Below are 23,028 nucleotides of genomic sequence, written 5' to 3'. Positions count from 1 at the left end.
TTCCTTAATTATTTTCATGATTATACCTCATTAATGTGGATAAAGTGTCCTGTGGTTATTTTAGTGGTTGGAGTTTTCTCACAACAAATTGACCTCTATGTATCCTATAAATTTTAGAATCAATTTTCCGGATCTAGATTTTGCCCTTAGAGTGTGAGAAGTGACAAACAGATGGAAGAAGGGAGCAGGCAGAATAAATAATCAAGTGAATAACTGATAAAGAAACCTGGATAGTGAGGAATGGTCTAAATGGCCTTATAAGTATCAATTCTGCCTGTTTCTAGTTCAGTGGCCAAAAACTGTATAAATGTTATATTTCTGGGGACAACGCAATGATTTATAAGACTATGAAATATTATTCCATTTAAGATGGTAAGGCAAAGTACTTGCTTCATCATTATATCTGTAAAAACTAAGACTAGTTACTTAACATTCAAAACAGCAAAACAGCACTTCCTGTGGCAAGTTCCTGGTTGATTCTTTGGAAGTTTTGTTTGAAGGATAATATAATTCTTAATACAATGTGGTATTACTGAATCAAAACAGCTTTGGGAATGTAACCTATAAGATCACAGCCAGCAGCAGTGTTGAGTTGTTTTGACCGAATTTATTTCGAGAACTATGAATGAACCAAAAAGGCAGGGAAATCTGCAAACTTTTCATGAAAGGAAATTCCATTTGACGTTTGAATGAAGTACAGAAAGCCATAGGGTATGAATTATTTTTATCCATTCATGGGATGTGGGCATCACTAGCTAGGCAAGACAAGCATTTATTGTCCATCCCAAATTGTTCAGAGGGCACTTAAGAGTCAACCACATTGTTGTGAATCTGGAGTCACATGTAGGCCAGACCAGGTAAGGACAACAGATTTCCTTCCCTAAAGGACATTAGTGAACCAGATGGGTTTTGCAACAATCGACAATGGTTTCATGATCATCAATAGACTTTTAATTCCAGATTTTTTAAACTCAAATCTCATCATCTGCCGTGGCGGGATTCAAACACGGGTCCCCAGTGCATTACCCTGGGTCTCTGGATTACTAGTCCAATGACAATACCATTGCCTCCCCCTTTTTTATAAAGTGCTCACTGGATTTGTATCTGATGATATCCATAAAGTCTTAAATCCCCTGTTTGTTATCCAATGATTGTTCATTATTACTTTGCTTCTAATTCCTCTGCAGAGTGGAACAGTTTGGTACTGCTGCTCTCAGCATTTTCTGAGTGTGATATCACATTGAGCGATAGTGCTCTTTATTCTAATTGGATGCTGCTCTTCTTCGAAGAGAGAAACACTGCACTGAGATATGATAACCGAACTTTGCAATTGCAAAAATACAAAGTATAATTTAAGGAAATAGGTGGCAAGTTAATTGCTCAAAAAAAGGCTAATCCTGATTGTTAATATCACAAAAGAGTTCAGTTTAATTTTCCAATAGATTGAGTAACATAACTGCATGTGTTCCAAAAAGGTCACAGCAACAAATTAAGTACACGTGTGAAAATACAACTGAGTAAATTTCTTTCTCATTGCAAACAAACCCTTGGGAGATGTTAAGATTCCTTTGCTCAGCAGGTATTTTCTATAGTCTATTTAAGAACTGCCCAGGTATTTGGAGCAGGGAAGGGGTGGTGGGTGTTGGTAGGGGGACGATGTTAAGTACAAGCATGATCGGTGTGGCACCAAAGTAAATGGGAAGTTCCCTGGTCTGCAGCATAAGGCCTGGGAAATGTAAATCCTGAGCCTGCTGATCAAAGTCAGATTTCCAGAAGGAATTTGATAAGGTGTTACGTTGAAGGTCATTGCAGAAAATTAAAGCTAAAGGTGTAGGGGGTAACATATTGGCATGGATAGAAGATTGTATAGCTAACAGGAAACATAGAGTAGGCATATGTGTGGCATTTTCTGACTGGCAAGTTGTAATGAGTCGTGTGCCACAGGGATCAATGCTGGGGCCTCAACTTTTTACAATTTATATTAATGACTTGGATGAAGGGACCGAAGGTATGGTTGATAAATTTGTTGATGACACGAAGGTAGGTAGGAAAGTAAGTTTTTTTAAAATTAATTCATGGGATGTGGGCTTTGCTGGCTGGGCCAGCATTTATTGCCCATCCCTAGTTGCCCTTGTAAAGAGAACGTTAGGAGGCTACAAAAGGATATAGATTAGTTAGGTGAATGGGCAAAGATCTCGCAAATGGAATATAATGTAGGAAAATGTGAGGTTGCCCATTTGGCAGGATGAATAAAAAAGAAACATATTATCTAAATGGTGAGAGATTGCTGAGCTCTGAGATGCAGAGGGATCTAGGTGTCCTAGTGCATGAATCACAAAAGATTAGTTTGCAGGTACAGTAAGTAATTAGCAAAGCTAATAGATTGTTATTTATTGCAAGGGGAATTGAATACAAGAGTAGGGAAGTTATGCTTCAGTTATACAGTGCATTTGTGAGACTACATCTGGAGTACTTATTTAAGGAAGAACATAGAAACATAGAAACTAGGAGCAGGAGTAGGCCAGTTGGCCTTTCGAGCCTGCTCCACCATTCATTATGATCATGGCTGATCATCCAACTCAATAGCCTGCCCCCGCTTTCTCCCCATACCCTTTGATCCCTTTCACCCCAAGAGCTATATCTAACTCCTTCTTGAAAACATACAATGTTTTGGTCTCAACTACTTTCTGTGGTAATGAATTCCACAGGCTCACCACTCTCTGGGTGAAGAAATTTCTCCTCATCTCAGTCCTAAATGGTCTACCCCATATCCTTAGACTGTGACCCCTGGTTCTGACTCCCCCACCATCGGGAACATTCTTCCTGTATCTACCCTGTCTAGTCCTGTTAGAATTTTATAGGCTTCTATGAGATCCCCCCTCGTTCTTCTGAACTCCAGTGAATATAATCCTAATCGTTTCAATCTCTCCTCATATGTCAGTTCCGCCATCCCAGGAATCAGTCTGGTAAACCTTTGCTGCACTCCCTCTATAGCAAGTACATCCTTCCTCAGATAAGGAGACCAAAAATGCACACAATATTCCAGGTGTGGCCTCACCAAGGCCCTGTACAATTGCAGCAAGATACCCCTGTTCCTGTACTCGAATCCTCTGGCAACGAAGGCCAACATACCATTTGCCTTCTTTACCGCCTGCTGCACCTGCATGCTTACCTTCAGCGACTGGTGTACAAAGACACCCAGGTCTCGTTTCACATTCCCCTCTCTCAATTTATAGCCATTCAGATAATAATCTGCCTTCCTGTTTTTGCTACCAAAATGGATAACCTCACGTTTATCCACATTATACTGCGTCTGCCATGCATTTGCCCACTCACTCAGCTTGTCCAAATCACACTGCAGCATCTCTGCATCCTCCTCACAGCTCACCCTCCCACCCAGCTTTGTGTCATCTGCAAATTTGGAGATATTACATTTAATTCCTCATCTAAATCATTAATACATAATGTGAATAACTGGGGTCCCAGCACCGATCCCTGCGGTACCCCACTAGTCACTGCCTTCCATTCGGAAAAAGACTCGTTTATTTCTACTCTTTGTTTCCTGTCTGCCAACCAGTTTTCTATCTATCTCAATACACTACCCCCAATCCCATGCGCTTTAATTTTACACGCTAATCTCTTATGTGGGACTTTGTCGAAAGCCTTCTGAAAGTCCAAATAAACCACATCCACTAGCTCCCCCTCATCAACTCTACTAGTTATCCTCGAAAAGTTCCAGTAGATTTGTCAAGCATGATTTCCCTTTCGTAAATCCATGCTGACTCTGTCCGATTCTGCCACTGTTTTCCATGTGCTCAGCTATTAAATCTTTTATAATGGACTCTAGAATTTTCGCCACTACTGACGTTTGGCTGACTGGTCTATAATTCCCTGTTTTCTCTCTGCCTCCCTTTTTAAATAGTGGGGTTACATTAGCTACCCTCCAATCTGTAGGAACTGTTCCAGGGTCTACAGAATCTCGGAAGATGACCACCAATGCATCCACTATTTCTAGGGCCACTTCCTTAAGTACTCTGGGATGTAGATTATCAGGCCCTGGGGATTTATTAGCCTTCAATCCCATCAATTCCCCCAACACCATTTCCCTACTAATACTAATTTATTTCAGTTCCTCCCTCTCACTAAACTCTGTGTTCTCCAACATTTCTGGTATGTTATTAGTGTCCTCCTTTGTGAAGACAGAACCAAAGTATGTATTTAGTTGGTCAGCAATTTCTTTGTTCCCCATTATAAATTCCCCTGTTTATGACTGTAAGGGACCTACATTTGGCTTCACCAAACTTTTTCCCTTCACATACCTATAGAAACTTTTACATTCAGTTTTTATGTTCCCTGCAAGCTTACTCTCGTACTCTATTTTCCCCTTCTTAATCAATCCCTTGGTCCTCCTTTGCTGAATTCTAAACTGCTCCCAATCCTCAGGTCTGTTGTTTTTTCTGGCCAATTTGTATGCCTCTTCCTTGCATCTAATACCTTCTCTAATTTCCCTTGTAAGCCATGGTTTGGCCACCTTTCCTGTTTTACTTTTGCGCCAGACAGGAATAAACAATTGTTGCAGTTCACCCATGCACTCTTTGAATGTTTGCCATTGCGTATCCACCATCATCCCTTTAAGTAATGTTTCCCAATCAATCATAGCCAACTCGCGCCTCATACCATTGTAGTTTCCTTTATTAAGATTCAGGACACAAGTCTCAGAATCAACTACGTCACTCTCCATCTTGATGAAGAATTCTATCACATAATGGCTGCTCATCCCCAAGGGGCCTCGCACAACTAGATTGCCAATTATTCCTTTCTCATTACACAATACCCAGTCTACGATGGCCTGTTCTCTCGTTGGTTCCCCAATGTATTGGTCCAGAAAAACATCCTGTTTATACTCCAGGAATTCCTCCTCTACGGTATTGTTACTAATTTGATTTGCCCAATCTATATGCATATTAAAGTCACCCATAATTACAGATGTTTCTTTATTACATGCGTCTCTAATTTCCTGTTTAATGCCATTCCCAACATCACCACTACAGTTTGGAGGTCTATACACAACCCACACTAATGTTTTTTGCCCCTTAGTGTTTCTCAGCTCTACCCATACAGATTCCACACTGTCAGAGCTAATATCTTTCCTCACTATTGCGTTAATTTCCTCTTTAACCAGCAATGCAACTCCACCGCCTTTTCCTTTTTGTCTGTCCTTCCTAAGTACTGAATACCCCTGGATGTTCAGTTCTCATCCCTGGTCACCCTGCAGCCATGTCTCCGTAATCCCAACTATATCATACCTGTTTACATCTATTTGCATGGTTAATTCATCCACTTTATTGCGAATGCTCCTCACGTTAAGGCACAAAGCCTTAAGGCTTGTCTTTATAACATTACTTGTCCCGTTCCCACTATTTTTCCCTGAGGCCCTGTTTGATTCTTGTCCTTGATTTCTCTGCCTATCACTTTTCTTATTTCGCTTTCTGTCTTTTACTCTTGTCCTTGATTCTCCTTTCTCTGACTCCTTGCATAGGTTCCCATCCCCCTGCCATTTTAGTTTAAACCCTCCCCAACCACTCTAGCAAAAATTCCCCCTAGGACATCAGTCCCGGTCCTGCCCAGGTGTAACCCGTCCAGTTTGCACTGGCCCCACCTCCCCCAGAATCGGTCCCAATGCCCCAGGAATCTGAAACCCTCCCCTTCACACCATCTCTTCAGCCATGTATTCATCTGATATATCCTGCTATTTCTATCTGACTGGCACGTGGCACTGGTAGTAATCCTGAGATCACTACCTTTGAGGTCCTACTTTTCAACTTACTTCCTAACTCCCTATATTCTGCTTTTAGGAGCTCATCCCTTTTTTTACCTATGTCATTTGTACCAATGTGTACAACGACCACTGGCTGTTCACCCTCCCCCTTCAGAATGTCCTCTAGCTGCTCAGAGACATCCTTGACCCTAGCACCAGGGAGGCAATATACCATCCAGGAGTCTCGTTTGCGGCCACAGAAACGCCTATCTATTCCCCTTACAATTGAATCCCCTATAACTATTGCATTCCCACACTTTTTACTCCTCCCCTGTGCAGCAGAGCCAACCGTGCTGCAATGAATTTGGCTGTTGCTGCTTTCTCCTGAGAGGCCATTCCCCCCAACAGTATCCAAAGCGGTATATCTGTTTTGCAGGGCATTCCTGCACTGCCTGCCTAGTCATCTTGCTTTGCCTGGTGGTCACCCATTCCCTTCTTGCCTGTAGACTCTTAGCCTGCGGTGTGCCCACCTCTCTATACGTGCTATCCACGATACTCTCCACCTCGTGGATGCTACACAGTGTCCCAGCCACCGCTCCAGCTCCAAAACCCAGGCTTCCAGGAGCTGCAGCTGGAGACACTTCCTGCACACATGCTGGCCCCGGGCACTAGAAATGTGCGGTTTTGAGCTCTCCTGCCATGACTTACCCCTTTAAATTAAGTTAAACCTTTTGGAAGATACTTAGTATCAATTACTCTCGGGCTCTTCTTCCCTGCTCCTCATTGTTACAGAATATAACCCCTATAAGCGATGAACCACAAAATAAGACCTTAAAAACTATAAGCAATAAAAGTATTAAATGCTTACCCGGCCGTACTCACGGTACTCAAAGGATCACCTCCTTCCCTCCTCACCGAACTCCCTCAGTTACCCCTGCTCTCCCAGCTTCTCTTCAACACCTGACTCCTCTCGCACTCCTCTTCAACTCCCGACTCCTCTTGCGCTTCTCTTCAACTCCTGACTCCTCTCGCGCTTCTCTTCAACTCCTGACTCCTCTCATGCTTCTTTTCAACTCCCAGCTCCTCTCGCGCTCCTTTTTAACTCCCGACTCCTCTAGGTGCTGCTGTCTGCCTGTCCCAGAGTTCACCTCTTGCTCTCTCCTCTAGGTGCTGCTGACTGCCTGTCCCAGAGTCCTCCTCTTGCTCTCTCCTCTAGGTACTGCTGACTGCCTGTCCCAGAGTCCTCCTCTCACTCTCTCCTTTAGGTGCTGCTGACTGACTGTCCCAGAATCCTCCTCTCGCTCTCTCCTCTTAAATGCATTGGGAGCAGTTCAGAGTAGGTTTACTATACTAATACCTGGATTGGGTGGGTTGTCTTATGAGGAATGTTGGACAAGCTAGGCTTGCATCCACTGGAATTTAGAAGGGTAAAAGGTGACTTGATTGAAACATGCAAAATCCTGAGGGGATTTGACAGGGTGGATGCCGAAAGGATGTTTCCTCTTGTGGAAGAATCTGGAGTTGCTGTTTAAAAATAAGGGGTTGTCCATTGTGGACAGAAATGAGGAGGAGTTTTTCTCTCTCAGAGGGTACTGAGTCTTTAGAACTCTCTTTCTCATAAGGCGGTGGAAGCAGAGTCATTGATTTTTTTTTAAGGCAGAACTAGATAGATTTTGATAAGCAAGGGGGTTAAAGGTTATCAGGGGTAGGCAGGAATGTGGAGCTGGGGTTATGATCAGATCAGCCATGATCTTATTGAATGGCGGAGCAGGCTTGAAGGGCTGAGTGACCTACTCCTGCTCCTAATTCGTATGTTCTTATCTTTGTATGTATTCCATCTAAAACTGATGGGAAGATCTGCGTGACAGCAACAAGGTTTTGGGAACCAAGGGGTCATTTCCCAGCCCCAGACCAAATGGTCCCTAGTATTGACTTAAGCGCTGAGAAGGGGTTGTGGGTGTTCAGGACGAGACGGGGGAGACAGTGAAGACTGGGGCAATGGAGGCAGAGATTTTCTCTTGGGGCTCGCAGAATCACCTCTGCACCTCCTGGAGCAATAAATTAATTTCTAATTCACTAGAGTGATGAAGTAAAGTTCCAGGAAATGGCAAGAACTTATAAATTCCAGTTTTGTGTAGATGAGCTTCATGCGATGTGTTCACACTGTTATAAGAGTTAGATCAGTACATGAAGGAAAAAAGAAGAGGAGGATTATGTGAGATGAAGTAACGTGGGAGGAGGCTCATGTGGAGCATAAAAAAACTGTTGTGTCAAGCAACCTGTTTCTGTGCTGTAAGATTCTTTGTAACTCTATTCAGATTGGACTCTAATATTTCCAACACATACAATGTAATTAGTAGAAGGCAAGTGCACCACAGTCCTGAAAAAATCCGTCTTGCATTACGATCCCTGTAGAGGTCTATAACTTTTAAAAAGAGATATGAATCTCTCAGTGACCGACACAAAGAATTGCAAGACAAGGTTACACATTTTAAGCACTTTACTGTAACAAACAAACTAAAATCAATAGGACTAAACACTATTTAGTAGGCAACTAATACACTAAATACAGAAAAGGTCTTCCTCATTGACTTCTTAACACAGCTGAAAACCCCACTCCATGGGTTGCATTTTACGGGGGAAGGGAGGGAACGGGTGGTGGTGGGCAGACTGCTTGCTGGTTGCACTCCTAGAAAGAAAGTTAGCTAGAAGCCTGCACACCCAGAATAAGTCTGTCCAGTGGTCATAACACATCGTGGACAGGCTAAAGTGGTTGAGAGCGGGGCTTCCACTCCTCAGTGTGAAGAAGTATCGCCTCCAGGAACTGCCAGCCAATCTGATTAGCTAGCAGTTCCAGCAGTCCCTGCAGCACCAGTATCCTGTAGTGACTGTTCCCAGGACTATGGGAAGTAGAACAAAGAAGATGGATGGCTGCTGCAGAAAGGTTAGTCCTGGGCTTTTTGGGTGGGGAGGATCCTGGAGCCCAGGGAGGAGGGAAAGTGGATGGTGGTGGGGGAGGGGGTGTGTGGGGAGAGCGGTTTTGGAGGGCAGTCGACATAGAAGGAAGGGGGTGGCATCTTGTAGGAGGTGCCCCTGATTCACCTCCAAAATAAGGTGCTTCCTTTCCTTCCTGCTTTTTTTAATGGAGGCCATAAAAAACAGCCTGCTACTCTCACGCGCCTGCACGCACCAGCTGTATTTAGGCATGGGCAGCATATTATCCAGGTCAATAGGCTTGCTAACAAACCTAATTGACTTTTAATTATTTATTTACATACAGCATGTGGGCCGCCAATTTTGTCACCCGCCCACCCACCTAGTGTATTATTGGGGTGGGTGGAAGGTGGCTGGCCTGGCCACCCGACCCATGTTGTGTGTCCCCCTCCCCTGGCAAAAAGACACCTGGTGGGGATATGTATAATCCAGCCCTGCATTTGCACGTTACACCTCACTCTCAAGATCTCTTGTCCCTGCTCCACCAGGGTGAATCTTCCAGTGTCCTTTTAAAAGAAAGTCCCTTTACTCAACCTTCTGAGCATAATTAAATGGGTTTCCAGTCATACAGCACCCTCTGATGACTCCTTGGTCTTTTACTCTCCACAAGCTTCATCTCTTCAAACAGGGGATGCATCTGAACCAACACTCTGCTTGGTGGTTAACCCAGAACAGTTATTTTTTTCTGCTTGGTATAGCAGCACCTGTTTTCAGCCTTCCCAAATCTGTCTGTCTGAGTGACTCAGAGAGTCAGTGAGTCTAGGGACAGCAAGGCCACCTCCTAGAGTTCTAAGCAAATCACTTTTTCCCAAGACAATTCACAGGTCATGTTCTTCCAAGTCAAAGTCAAACCACAAGTCAGTTTTTTAAGGTAAAAGCCAGTAACATGTCCTCTTACTCTTTTTGCTTTACTTCCCCTCCGCAAATCTGATGGAGATTAAAATTCCAAGTAGTCTTTCAATAACATGGAAGTTGAAGAAGCATGTATATTGTTCCATTTGTTGACTGAGTATTAATAATCCTAGTCTGTAGGCCCCTTCCTGTTGTTAGGTGAACTTTGCCTACATTCCAGACACAAATTTTCTGATATTAGTAACAAGAATTCTTTTCTTTTATGGGATTCAGCCTCTCTGGCAAGGGCAGCATTTGTTGCCCATCCCTGGTTACCTTTGAACTGCAGGGCTTGCTCAGCCATTTCAGAAAGCAGTTAAATGGGTCTGGAATGACATGTAGGCCAGGCCAGATCAGGATAGCAGATTTCTTTCCCTAAAGGACATTAATGAACTAGATGGGTTGTTACAGAATTTGATGATAGTTTCATGGTCACCATTACTGAGATTTGCTTTATACACCATAATTTTATTAATCGAATTCAAATTCTACCAGCTACCGTGGTGGGATTTGAACCCATGTCCCTAGAACATTCACCTGGAGCCTCTGAATTACTAGTCCAGTCACATTACCGCTACACCAATATCACCCCCATAGGTGGGGGTGGGGGGGTACAGATAATCGATTGTGATATTTAATAGTAGCCTAAACGGTACAAGGCACTTCTTATGAAATTCACGATGAAAGATTTCAATGACAATAGTACAACTAATATAATATCTGAAGTGATTCAGAACTATGAATTCGGAAAAGAGTGGCATTCCTTCAAATGTAGCCACATGTAAAATTGCATTTAATTTGTAAAAAAAAAAATACTGTTAAAACTCACATTTCAGGTGGTGAATGAAATGTGATGTGGTTGCAGGGTCATCAACTACCTTCTTTCCTCAGACAACAGTTCTCTTTGTGACTGAACTTCCATAACTTTTATAACCAAATAATACAACTTTTGGTAAAGATATGGGGCTGTAGCCTCGGAGAGTGCTGGCCCACAGCAATTAGAAGAAATAAATACCCATTTATGGGGTCTCGAAAATTATGTTGACACTTCCGTTCGCAGGATCTGCTTGGGTCCTGCAGGCTCCAGCGAAGTCTAGTTGCAGCGTATTCTAGAAAGCCGTGCCCCCTTTTTACGTCACTAGTTGCCGTAAAGCAGGTAAGTTTAAAGGGCCAGAGAAATTGAATGGCCAAGGGGAAGATAAGTGTCTAAGCTAAGTGGGTAGGATTTGGGGGCTGGGGGTGTCCGTGGGGGTGCCCGAAGGCAGTCATGGGGTGGGTTGGAGGTTCGGGTCGGAGGTCTAGGGGGTGGTGTCGGTTGCTGGGGGCCTGGGTGTTCAGGAGCGGGGGGGGGGCGCCTGGATGCTCGGGTCGGGGGGTATCTGGGTGTTCAGGTGGGGGTGTCTGTATGGGTGTTGGGGTGGGGGGGTGTTGGAGTTCTGGGGGAGTGGGGGTGTCAGAGTTCGGGGGGATGGGGAGATGCTGGAGTTTGGGGGGATGTGGGAGGTGGGGGTGGGGGCTGTCGGAGGTGGGGTTGGGGGTTGTTGAAAGTCAGGGCTTGGGGGGTGGGGGTGTCAGGGGTGGAGGTGGGGGGAGTCGGGGTTTGAGGGTGGCCGTGGGGTCGGGGTGGGGAGGGTTCGGGGATGTGGGAGGGGTGCCGTGGGGTTGGTCTGGGTCTTTACAGTAGTTACTCAGAAGTTAAAAGAGGTTTTAATTCTTCTCACTTTTTTTGGGTAACCATTGTTATAACCCCGGCGGAACCATCCGAAGTTTGCGATTTAAATTGCATTTTTGGGTGGTTCTCAGTGCAGTGCAATTGTCCAGAGGAAGTTAGCATTTCTGGGCAATTGCCATGCAAACCCTTACCTGGGAACTTGCCAGAGGGATTCCTCAGCGCATCTTTGGGGTATCCCCCAAATCTGATGCTGGGGAGCTCGGAGGTTACAGGCCATGATTGTTATATAGCTTGAGAGAGCAATACACGTGTTACTTGTGAAGCAATTACCAAAGTGATTTCAGCATTTCAACATTCAATGCAGTTAGCACATGTCATAGATGTAACACTGTTGAAGTTTTGCTTGTATGTGCTGATGACCTGCTTCCCTGTCCCTCTCTCCTCTCCCTCTCCTCTGCCTCCCCCTGTCCCTCTCTCCTCTCCTTTTCCCCTGTCCCTCTCCTTTTCCCCTGTTCCTCTCCCCTCTCCTTTTCCCTTGTCCCTCTCTCCTCTCCTTTTCCACTGTCCCTCTCTCCTCTCCTTTTCCCCTGTCCCTCTCTCCTCTCCCTGCCCCCTGTTCCTCTCTGTCCTGAGCCTCTCCTTTGTCCACTTCCCCTGTACCTATCACCTGTTCAGGCACACGGCCTTGGGAAGCTTGGTAAAGGGCAGCCATGGAAGGGTCGGGGATGGCTATGGAAGGGTTGGGAGCATGGAGGCATCCATGGAACAGTTGGAGGCAAACATGGTAGTATTGGGGGCAGCCATGGAAGCCTTGGGTCGGAAACACCATAGAAAACTTCTGTGTTTGGGTTTCGGGGTCGACAGCACGTGACAGCAGGAGTTGGGCAGAAACCCTTTATTTAACTCAGGAGTTGGAGTTGCATCCTCCACGTCCAGGTGTTTCTGCTGATACTAAGAAGCAGACCTCTCCTCACATGAGGTCAGTGAGAAAGGAGGAAATGGGAAATCTAGCATTTTAGACTGTCCCTGATTGACAAGCTGTTTGGACAATCACTGCTGTGGATCTGGCAGTCCAGTCTCCAAATCAGCCAATCAGAGGTGGCAATGAGTAGGATCAGGTAGGAGAATAAAACCTGTGCTAGATTACATACATTAAAACATCAATCGACTGTATCGTATGGGGACTAAAATATTTTTTTTAAACTGAGGAGTGTTGTCAAATTAATTTTGTCCAAGTCGTCAAGTCACAAGTCAAAAAAAAGTGACTCAAGTCAGACTCAGGTCCAACTCAAATCAACAACTCTAGCAGCTGCGTCCTCCTTCATGTCCAGTTGTGGAGGTGTCAGCTGTGGCTCAGTTCATAGCACCCTCGCCTTTGAATCAGAGGGTTGTGGGTTCATGTCCCACTCCTGGAAAACCAAGAACTGTGATTGTACTCGAAAGAAGTTGCAATCTGTGACTGTTGGTAACTTGAAAGAGTTTCATGTCCAGTTGTGGAGGTGTCAGCTGTGGCTCAGTTCATAGCACCCTCGCCTTTGAATCAGAGGGTTGTGGGTTCATGTCCCACTCCCAGAAACCAAGAACTGTGATTGTACTCGAAAAAGAGTTGCAATCTGTGACTGTTGATAACTCGAAAGAGTTTCATGTCCAGTTGTTAAAACTTGCACCTTACTTTGAATAAATGTTGACCTGGGGCTATGTTCCCATGACAACCAGGTGACTTGGACTTATCTCGGGTAGATTTCATAAGAGGTCACATCACCCTCTCCAAACTTATCCATTTTACCTTGAACTAAAGCAGACAGTTTAAAACATAACTGTCTTATAAAGTCCAGTGTTCATAACTCCTGGGGCAGAATTTTATGGCCGTGTTGTGGTGGGAGCAGGGCTGTAGAATGCAGTGAGCCGTTCAAAAGTCCATTGACTTTGGTGGGACTGTAAAATGCTGCTGGCGTAAAATTCCAGGTGCTTTTTTTACTCATTCATGGGATGTGGGTGCCACTGGCCTGGCCAGCATTTATTACCCATCCTCAGTTCAGTGGGCATTTAAGAGTCAACCACATTGCTGTAGATCTGGAGTCACATGTAGGCCAGCAGATTTCCTTCCCTAAAGGACATTAGTGAACCAGATGGGTTTTTACAACAATCAACAATGGTTTCATGGTCATCATTAGACTTTTAATTCCAGATTTTTATTGAATTCAATTCCACCATCTGTTATGGTGGGATTCGAACCTGGGTTCCCAGAGCCTTAGCTGGGTTACTGGATTACTAGTCCAGTGACAGTACCACTATGCCATTGCCTCCTAACTCAGTGTTTTGTTTAACTTTAATTGCAACCTTTGACAAATAAAATTCTTATTGGGAGCTAACTTCCTCAGTTACACATGCATCAGAAGGGCCTGTACTGTGTGTGACAATGTAATATAACACCCATCAAGTCATTTGTATCCATATTATAAAACTAGGTTTAGTGCAGCCAACTTAATTACAAACAGTCACATGTCATTATTCAAGGACAGTTATTGTGGAAATATTTTCCTGTTGCCCACGTAACCATGTTTGGTTGAAACTGTGCCTTTTGCAGGTCAAGAAAGCAAAAAATCCTGTAGGTATCCCTTGGGGCATTCTGTGACAAAGGAAAAAACAAAATTAAAATGCTAATCACAAAAATATGAAGTGGATTTGTTTTCATTAATTGAAGAGTATAATTACAATAAATCTTCCATTGTTTATTATGGTTTGGTTGTAATTTTGATATCATCAGTTTCTTTCGCAGCTAGCTTCTTTTGTTCTAATAATCAGACTTTGACCAATAATGTAGTGACATGATAGCCTTGAGAAGTTTATGGACATGAAATTGGACTTAATAGTGTCCATTGTTTGGGTGTCATTTGAGGACCAAAATATCGTCCAATGCACACATGCACACTTCTGCCACAAATCATATCAAACGCCATCTTGGTGTGGGCGTTTGCGCTCTTGCAACTAATGTCCGCTGGAACTGTGCAGAGTAGACAGATCACAATGCTAATCAATGCAATGCTGAGTTGATGCCAGTGGTGCCATTTTGGAGCTCAACGATCCAGCAATGTCCTCTGTTAACCCCACACAGCTGAACATATGTTAAGCAGCAGAAAGATTGTTCCAATCAACATAATTTAAAGGGATCATCAAATACTTACAGGTTAATTGCTTGTTGATTTCTTCTGGTTGTTGTTACGATTTTACAAGTGTTTGGTGCTTTCCACAGTCCTTTCAAGTTGCAAACGTCTACGGGGAATGGTGCAGCAGGTACTGAAGGTCATTTTGCTGACTTCAAGGCAGTTGAGGGGACATGAGGGGATATGATGGACAGGACAGTGCAAGTGTGGAAGTAGGGAGGGAAACTGCGGGGGGCCTCCAATTGGCACTGGGGACCCAGAAAAGAGGCACCCACTTCCCCTTTTGGCCACCAGCCAAACGGGCTGCACATTGGCCGTGTTGTTAGGTGTTGTGTGTAGTTTGGTCTGTCTTATTAAAGTATTCATCGTCTTAGGTAGTTAAACTGTAAGTATTTATTAATTACTAGAAGCTATATACATAGGTACGTAAAGGTCCAAGATAGGAGCTGATTCCATGGCCTGTATTTTTCAGGTGGAAGGCGGGCTCAGCGGGAGTGGGTGGGGCTGTTTCAGAGCTGATCATCATCCGCGATTGTCTCCACGCTGCCATTTTACGCAGGCGGATCAACTAAGGCCCACCCAGCATAATACACGAATGGTATTTAGGAAAATATTTTTATTTATTTAACAAAAGCTTTAGGAAACCTCATCCTGCTCCTGGATGAGGTTTCCTAAAAAACGTGAAGGCCGCTTGGCCTTTTCGCCTGCCGGCCAACCTTAAGGTTGGACGGGCAGGGTTAACAATTACTTCAATTACTTTCTCAATGGCCTTAATAGGCTGCTTATATAGTAGCGGGCACGCAGCCGACTCTGGCATGCAACCTGCCAAATGAAATATCATGGGACTGTGCAATAACATCAGGACACACGCCTGATGTCATCACATGTCAGCTTGCGTGTTGGCATGTCGGGCCCGCCCCCACATGCCGACTGAAAAATCCTGCCCCGTGCTTGCTTCTACACATGGCTCTGTCCAACACTACATTGACCCCTAGCTGTAGGTCATGTGTTCTCTTCTATCACTGTCTCTGGGTCAAAATCCTTGAACTCCCTCCTTTACAGCACTGTGGGTGAACCTACGCCACATGGACTGCAGCGGTTCAAGAAGGCAGCTCACCACTACCTTCTCAAGGGCAATTAGGCATGGGCAATAAATGCTGGTCTAGCCACGAAGCACACATCCCTTGAATGAATATTTTTTAAAAATCACTGTGTAGGTCGTACTGTACTCAGTCCCATGTTAACCCTTTATGTGCCAGACCTTTTTACTACAGCCACAGGCTTCTCCCACTGCCCATTAAATCTGAACAGTGGCAGGCTGACGACTTTAAACGGGCATTAATTGCCCAGTTAAGGCCCTGAATTAGGCCATGAGTGGTTGGCCCACCCAATGTCTCCCCTATCGCTCAAAATCGTGGTGGGGGCTGGCAGCAGGCACTCAGCCAATGGCATTGCGCCCTATTTTAAGGGTCCACCCACCTGATTTCCCGCCTGCAGATGGCCCATAAAATCCAGCCCCATGTGCCACCTTGCCCTCCAGTGAGCTGTTCTTGTCCTCTGCCCTGTCTGCAGGCCACACATGGCCAGTGTCTCACCACATGCAGTTCCCCCTTCTAATCTATCTTCTAAGACATGCACAATGTCAGTACCTGAGCTGGTGGCTCCGAGTGTGAAATCTAATAACGCTGCTAACACTTCAAGATGACTCTCTTCTTGGTGTACTTTCCAGGTGCAGGTTGCACCTCTTAGGTATCTGAAAGAAAAAAGGCAGATGGGTATGGTTGTGGTGAGGGGATTGAGGAAAGTAAGAGGTGCATGCTTACACCATGTGTAGCTTGTAAATCAGAAGAGATTGTGGGATGAGGGGGAAGGGGGAGGTGAGAAGGAGAATTATGAATGAGGATGCCATCATCTTCGATGGTTTCGGCCTCACCTCTGGCCATGGCTGTTCCAATAATGAGCAGCTTGGTCTCCTCCATGGTGATTGGGACATGCAGCATGCCTATCCCCAGTGGTTAGTTCCTGCCACCTATGGATGTCCATCACCTTGTCCAATAAAGGAGAGAGGGAAATGCACCAGTGAGTGTAGTACAATCTTTTTGGACAATGTGGAATAGTTGAATATCTGGAAGTGTGTACAAGCTCTGTGGCTGTGAGGCTTGCAACAATGCTAAATGTGTGAGGGTGAGGTAAAGCAATTAATTTTCGGCATGAGTCCTAATTGTTAGAGATCATTGGTAGGTGAGTGATGGGGTGCAGTGAATGAGTAATGATTGAGGCTAATGGTGCAATTGGTAGGATATGGCATTTGAAGATGCATTTGCTGACCAAAAAAACTGACCACTCATGTGAGATCATTGAACTTCTTGCAGGACTGTATTCAAGTCCTCAGGACTTGATTCCTGGCATTGACCTTCACGGCTATCTGATCCCACTATATTTTGACCATGTGACTGGAGGGTCTCCTGGCTCCCTGAGATATGGGACATTTCTCCTCCTTTCCACCTCTTCCACCAAGGCTTCCAGTGTAGCATCTGGAGTCTGCTGTCTCCCATGTTGTGCCATTCCTCACTGTTTCCCAGGTCAGATTCCCTTCCCTCATGACTCCCAGTACCAGCTCCAACCAAAATACACCTCCCCTTTAAAAATGCTGGTTGGCTTTGACTGGTTTTGGAAAGTTAGGATTTTGACACCAGTGAATTGTTTGTGGACTCCTTTCTGGACCAACTATGGCAGTGTGAATTCACCACAAGAGTAACATGCTGGTGTGAAAACTATTGTTTTAACAATAGATTTCATGCCAGTCTGATACTGCCATCATGGTTGCATAAACACAGAATGAATCTCTGTCCTTGCCTCATGGTACTGAACAATAGGGAAAAACTGTAGGAACTTGCATTGATGTTGTGCCTTTTGTTTCTTCGGGACATTCCCAAGTATTTCACAGCCATTGAATTACCTTTGATGTGTAGTCCGTGTTGTAATGGAAGAAGCAGTCACCTTGACTGAAGCTGTCACTGACCAGTGTGAAATCCTCTGCAGAAATTCAAGACATCTGCTCCGTCAGAATGCTGACTCAGACACTTCCTGCACCTTGAGAGATTTCATGGGGGTGGGTTTGAAGTGGGCTGGGGAACAAAATCAGAGATAAGGGTGTTGTGTCAGTTACCCAATGTGTCCCTGCCTCCCAGTAACCTTGCTGAAGGTGGGTGAAGGGGGCTACCTGCCTGGCAGGAGTGGGTAACTACTTATTCCAATTAAGTACCTAATGGGGTGGTTGCCAAGGACTCTGCTGGTATCATCCTGGCAGGTGAGTGGGCCTCACTAAGTCTAGAACCTGGCAGCTCATGAAGGCGGCTTCCCAGCGATAGGCTGGGAGCCCATCAGAGCCAAAGGCTTCATGGCCCAGTGATGGAGCCACAAAAATGAAAAGCTGCATCCAGGGCTGAAATGAATCCTCCAGAGGGTTTCGTCTCCACTCCAATTGCCCTGCCAGATTCAGCCCTCTTCATTTTCAGCATGTTTAGCACACTTCCAAGGCGCTTGTCCGCCTGTCTCAGCAGCACCCACCTCCCAGTGGGCTTGCTGGCCATCCAAATCCGCAAGCTCTCTGATTGGACCTTCAACTTCAGGAACCTGCTCACAACCCTTAATTAGACACCAGGCACAGAGGCAGCTGATTAGGAGGCCACCTTACCGACGATTGCACAAGAGAGCATGGTGCCGACACATGCTGTATCGGGGCCGGGAAATTGTACCGAATTCCGAAAAAAAATCTTTTTTTTTTGTCCTTTCATGGGACGTAGATGTCGCTGGGCCATCAATTTTATTGCTCACCCCTAACTGTCCTTGAGAAGGTGCTGGTGAGTCACCTTCTTGAACGGCTGCAGTCCATGTGGTGTAGGTACACCCACAGTGCTGTTAGGGAGGGAGTTCCAGGATTTTGACGAAGCGACAGTGAAGGAACAGCGATATATTTCCAGGTCAGGATGGTGTGTAGATTGGAGTGAAACATTATATTCTACCCAATGTTTCAGATCGATGACTTTTCATCCGAATTGGAAAAGGTTAGAGGCAAGTCAGAGGCAGAGAAAGGGGGGAATGCAGAAAGAACAAAAGAGAAGATCTATGATAGGGTGGAAAGCAGGAGAGATTAAATGACAAAAGGGATGATGGTGGAAGACAGAAGTAAAGAAACAAAAGATGGGTCTAAAGGAGATATAAATGCGAATGGCAGAATCCTAGGCAATAGCTGTGGAAGTGGAGGTGGTGGAAATGGTGAAAGATAATCCATTGATTCTGGAGGGTGACAAGGGGTTGGGGGGTGGGGGAGAGACAGGATGGTGAAAGGTGAGGTCAGAGGGTCCTCAACCATGTCTATTCCATAGCCCATACTTCTTCTCTCATTCCTTCTCCTCCCTTGCAGATAGAGTTCCCCTTATCCTCATCTTTCACCCACCTGCCTCCAAACCCTTAAAAAGCTTTGAATAAGCCACAACTAGAGTATTGTGTCCAGTTCTGGTCACCACACTTTAGGAAGGATGTGAGAGTCCTTGAGAGAATGCGGAGAAGATTTACCAGAATGGTTCCAAAGATGGGGAATTTAGCCAAATGTTTAGATTGGAGAAGCTTGGATTGTTCTCCCTGGAATAACGGAGATTGAAGGGGAATATGATAGAGATATACAATTTTAGACACATCAGGATAAGGTAGACAAAGAAAACTTGTTCCCATGAGATTATGGTGCAAGGGCTGCAGGACACAGATTCAAGGTTTTGGGCAAGATGCAGGGTGGATGTGAGGAAGAACTTTTCTATGCAGTGAGTGGTACTGACCTGGAACTCACTGCCTCTGAGGATGGCAGAAGCAAAGATGATCAATGATTTCAGAAGAGAATTGGATATACACTTGAAGGCTATAAACTTGCAGGGCTATGGGGAGTGGGATTGAATGCATTGCTCTACAGAGGGAGCTAGCATAGATTCAATGGGCTGAACGGCTTCTTTTTTTTGCTGTAAATGACTCTATCATTCTATGACTAAACAGTTCATCCTCTGCCATTTCTACCACCTGCAGTGTGATGCCCCCATCAAATACATCTTTCCTTCTCCTTTCAACACTCTGAAGGAACTGGTCCTCCTGTAACACCCTGGTCCACACTTCAATCATTCCCTAAACACTCTCCCCATCCCATGGCACCTTGCCATGTAAGCACATATAATGCAACACATGTCCTTTTTCTTCTTCCTTCTCACCATCCAAGGCCCCAACATTCCTTTCAGGTGAGAGAGTTATTTACCTATACTTATTTCAATTTAGTATACTGTATTCATAGCTCATGGTATGGTCTCATCTACACTGGGGAGACCTAATGAAGATTGGGTGACTGCTTTGTGGAACACTTCCATTCAGCCCTCAAGCATGACCTTGAGCTTCCAGCCACCTGGCATTTTAATTCTTTGCCCCAGTCCTACTCTGACCTCACTGCCTTAGGTCTCCTGCAACGTTGCAATGAAGCTCAATGTAAGCTGAAGGAAAAACACCTCATCTTTTGATTGGACACTTTACAGCCTTCCAGACTCTAAGAAGATTGCATTCAACAATTTCAGGTCATAACCACTGTCCCCACTTTTTTGGACAGTGGGTATTGGTGATGATTTCACTATTGCCTTTTACACATCTTCTTGATCTTTCTTTTTTTTTACTTGCTCCATTACAATCTTCTTTTACCTTACACCATCATCCCTTTTGTGATTGAATCTCTCCTGCCTTCTAACTGATCAGAGACCTTGCCTTTTGTTCTTTGCCCTCTACCCTTTTCTCCGACTCTCTACTTGCTTAAAATCTGTTTTCATTGATAACTTTTTCCAGTTCTAACAGAAGGACATCAAGTCTGAGGCATTAACGTTGCTTCTCTTTCCACAGATGTTTCCTGATCTGCTGGCTAGTTCCAGCATTTTCCATTTTTACACCTATTTTTGGAGTTTGTGTGTATGAGGCATCTATTTCTTTGGCAGGTTAATGATGTTGGGGGCTGCGGGAGAAGAGGAAGAGCAGCCCTCAGCAACAGTTTCCATGAAAACCTGGAAGATATATCCACCTAAGATGATATGAAGTGTAGAGCGTTACTTGTCAAAAACTTCCGTTTCTTATTTCTTGATGATTTAGGAAGTGTCGCCCTCATCATGGTCAAACTCAAAATCCTTCTGGAATATCAGAAGTGTCCAACCATTCAAATGTGAATCTAAAGTCCAAGCCAATTTGAAACCTGGTTCTTTGTCCCTGACATCCCAATGTGCTTAGCAACCAATTAAATATTTTTGAAGTATAGTCATTGTTGTAATGTAGGAAACACAGCAGCCAATTTGTACACAGCAAGCTCCCACAAGCTGCAATGAGATAATGACCAGATAACCTTATTTTTTTAATGATGTTAGTTGAGGTATAAATATTGGCCAGAACTCTGCAGAGAGCTCCCCTGCTACTTCGTCAAAATTAATTCCACAAAAATCTAGCCGGAAGGGCAGCTGGGTTTCTCAGCATAGCATCTCATCTTAGAGATAATACTTCCAATTGTGTAGCACCCCTTCAGCACTGCACAGGGAGTGGCGAGTTTGATTCTTTTTAAACTCAAAGCTCAAGAAAGGGACTTAAACCCAGAACGTTCTGACTTACAGTGCTCCCCTTGTGAGCCATTAACTACACAGCACCTTGGGTGAGGTAGAGTGTAGCTCAGAGTTCTGGTGGTTGACGAGAAGTCCACAATCCAGGCTGTCTTACTCTATAAAATGAAGGACAACATTGTAGGGGGAAATGCAGAAACAATGAGATATAGAATGAGGTAATATTAGCCATTTTTAAATGAACCTTAAATGTTACTCTTTGTTGTCATGTTGAGAAGTGAGAATAAAACATGAAAGCTTCATGTAAATATCAAAGAGTATTCAGCATACAATTAATACAGAACAATTGCAGGCAGAAGCATCCAGCAGTGCTTCATGTTTCTTAGTATGACAGTAAGCATAAAAATTCAAGCAAACAAAATACATGTAACAAGAGAGGCGCCTAGTGGAGAAACACTATATTGCTACTGGTTGCATTGCACAAGAAAACTGCACCGCTTACTGACAATCTATTGAACTGAATCTAGGATCCTTAACTGTGAATTAAAAATGTCAAATTTGACATTCTTTACAAATGTGGTAGGGTTTCTGCATTTGTGTTGCAACAGTTTAAATTCTTTATTGTTTGTGAATTTTCATTCTGGCTGTTGCAGTCTCAATAAACCATTTTCTTTTTTTGTGTTTGGCTAGTTTACTGTGCAGGAGTCACTAAAATCTTTCAGCGAGAGTGATCTTTTGTAACTCAAGTTACAAGGTGTTGGAGCAGCATAATTTTCAATAGCTTTAAATTGTGCGTGGGGCAGTGTAAGGGAGACGTTGTAAACTTTGTACAGCACAGCAGAGGAAAATAATTAGTTGCAGCCAATGCTATCATGAAAATGATGAAAGTCAGTATTAAACTAACGGGGTAAAGAACTGCTATGATAGTTTTCTCATTAAAACTCACTGCATGTTAAAAAAGCATGAAATTACAGTTTCCATAGCAACATAAGACGATTTCATTTATTATTGTGCCAGGTTATTTTGTAAATGTACACTAGTAATTTTCAAGGCACTTATAAGTAACTAGTGACATAAAATGGTCCATAAAAAACATTGTGAAATGTATTATTTTTGCTTGTGAGTAAGTAAAGCATGAAATTGTTCTACAAATACTGTGATTCTAGATTACTGAGCAAAGTGAAATTTAAAAAAGAAAATAGATAAATATTTGAAAATATGAAAGACCATGGAAGGGCATGGAAATGTGACTAGGTAGACGGCTGGTACAGGTGCATCGGGCTGAATGGCTTCCTTCTGTGCTGTAAAATTCTATGATCCTATAAAAAGTTCAAACTGAATAATCAATAGAATTTTTCAGGCAAGTTAAGTATCTAGGCTAGACTGCTTCTATCCAGTTCTTGCTGCCTTGCATGTTGGTGAAGGACACAACCTTTCCTGTTGGAAAGTATATTTTAGTGTTTAAAAATCATTTTTTAGCTGATCAAAATGATGTCATTATAAGTTATACATTTCAGGTGATTAATCTCTCCTTTGATATTTTAGCAAGGTTTTGATCCGAAATGATTTTGTTGCAGCTTTAAATATTTTTTTACTATTTTCTAAAAGCTCTTATTTATCTTAATTTGCTTATTGTGCTTAAGTTACTTGTACAAGCACAATTTGTGTAAATTTACATACCCATAGAAGGCTGGAAAGCCACTCATCTCCTCATATAATAATCGATGTTGAATTTGCCTTTCCCTCTTTTAGGTGATCCATAGATGCTGAATAGATTAAGGTCTGGTTACTATGGTGCCCGAGACACATCTTCAGGGAGCCTTTCTGATTCTTTTCAGTGCAAATTCTCCATTTATACCGATTAGAAGTTTTGTTTAAAAGAGAAGTGCTTGTACCTCACTGAAAATGGAAATGCTTTACTGTCTA

The sequence above is a fragment of the Cetorhinus maximus genome, chromosome 22 (genome assembly GCF_964194155.1).
Source record: "Cetorhinus maximus chromosome 22, sCetMax3.hap1.1, whole genome shotgun sequence".
Classification (NCBI taxonomy): Eukaryota; Metazoa; Chordata; class Chondrichthyes; order Lamniformes; family Cetorhinidae; genus Cetorhinus; species Cetorhinus maximus.
Note: the sequence above shows the minus strand (reverse complement) of the source record.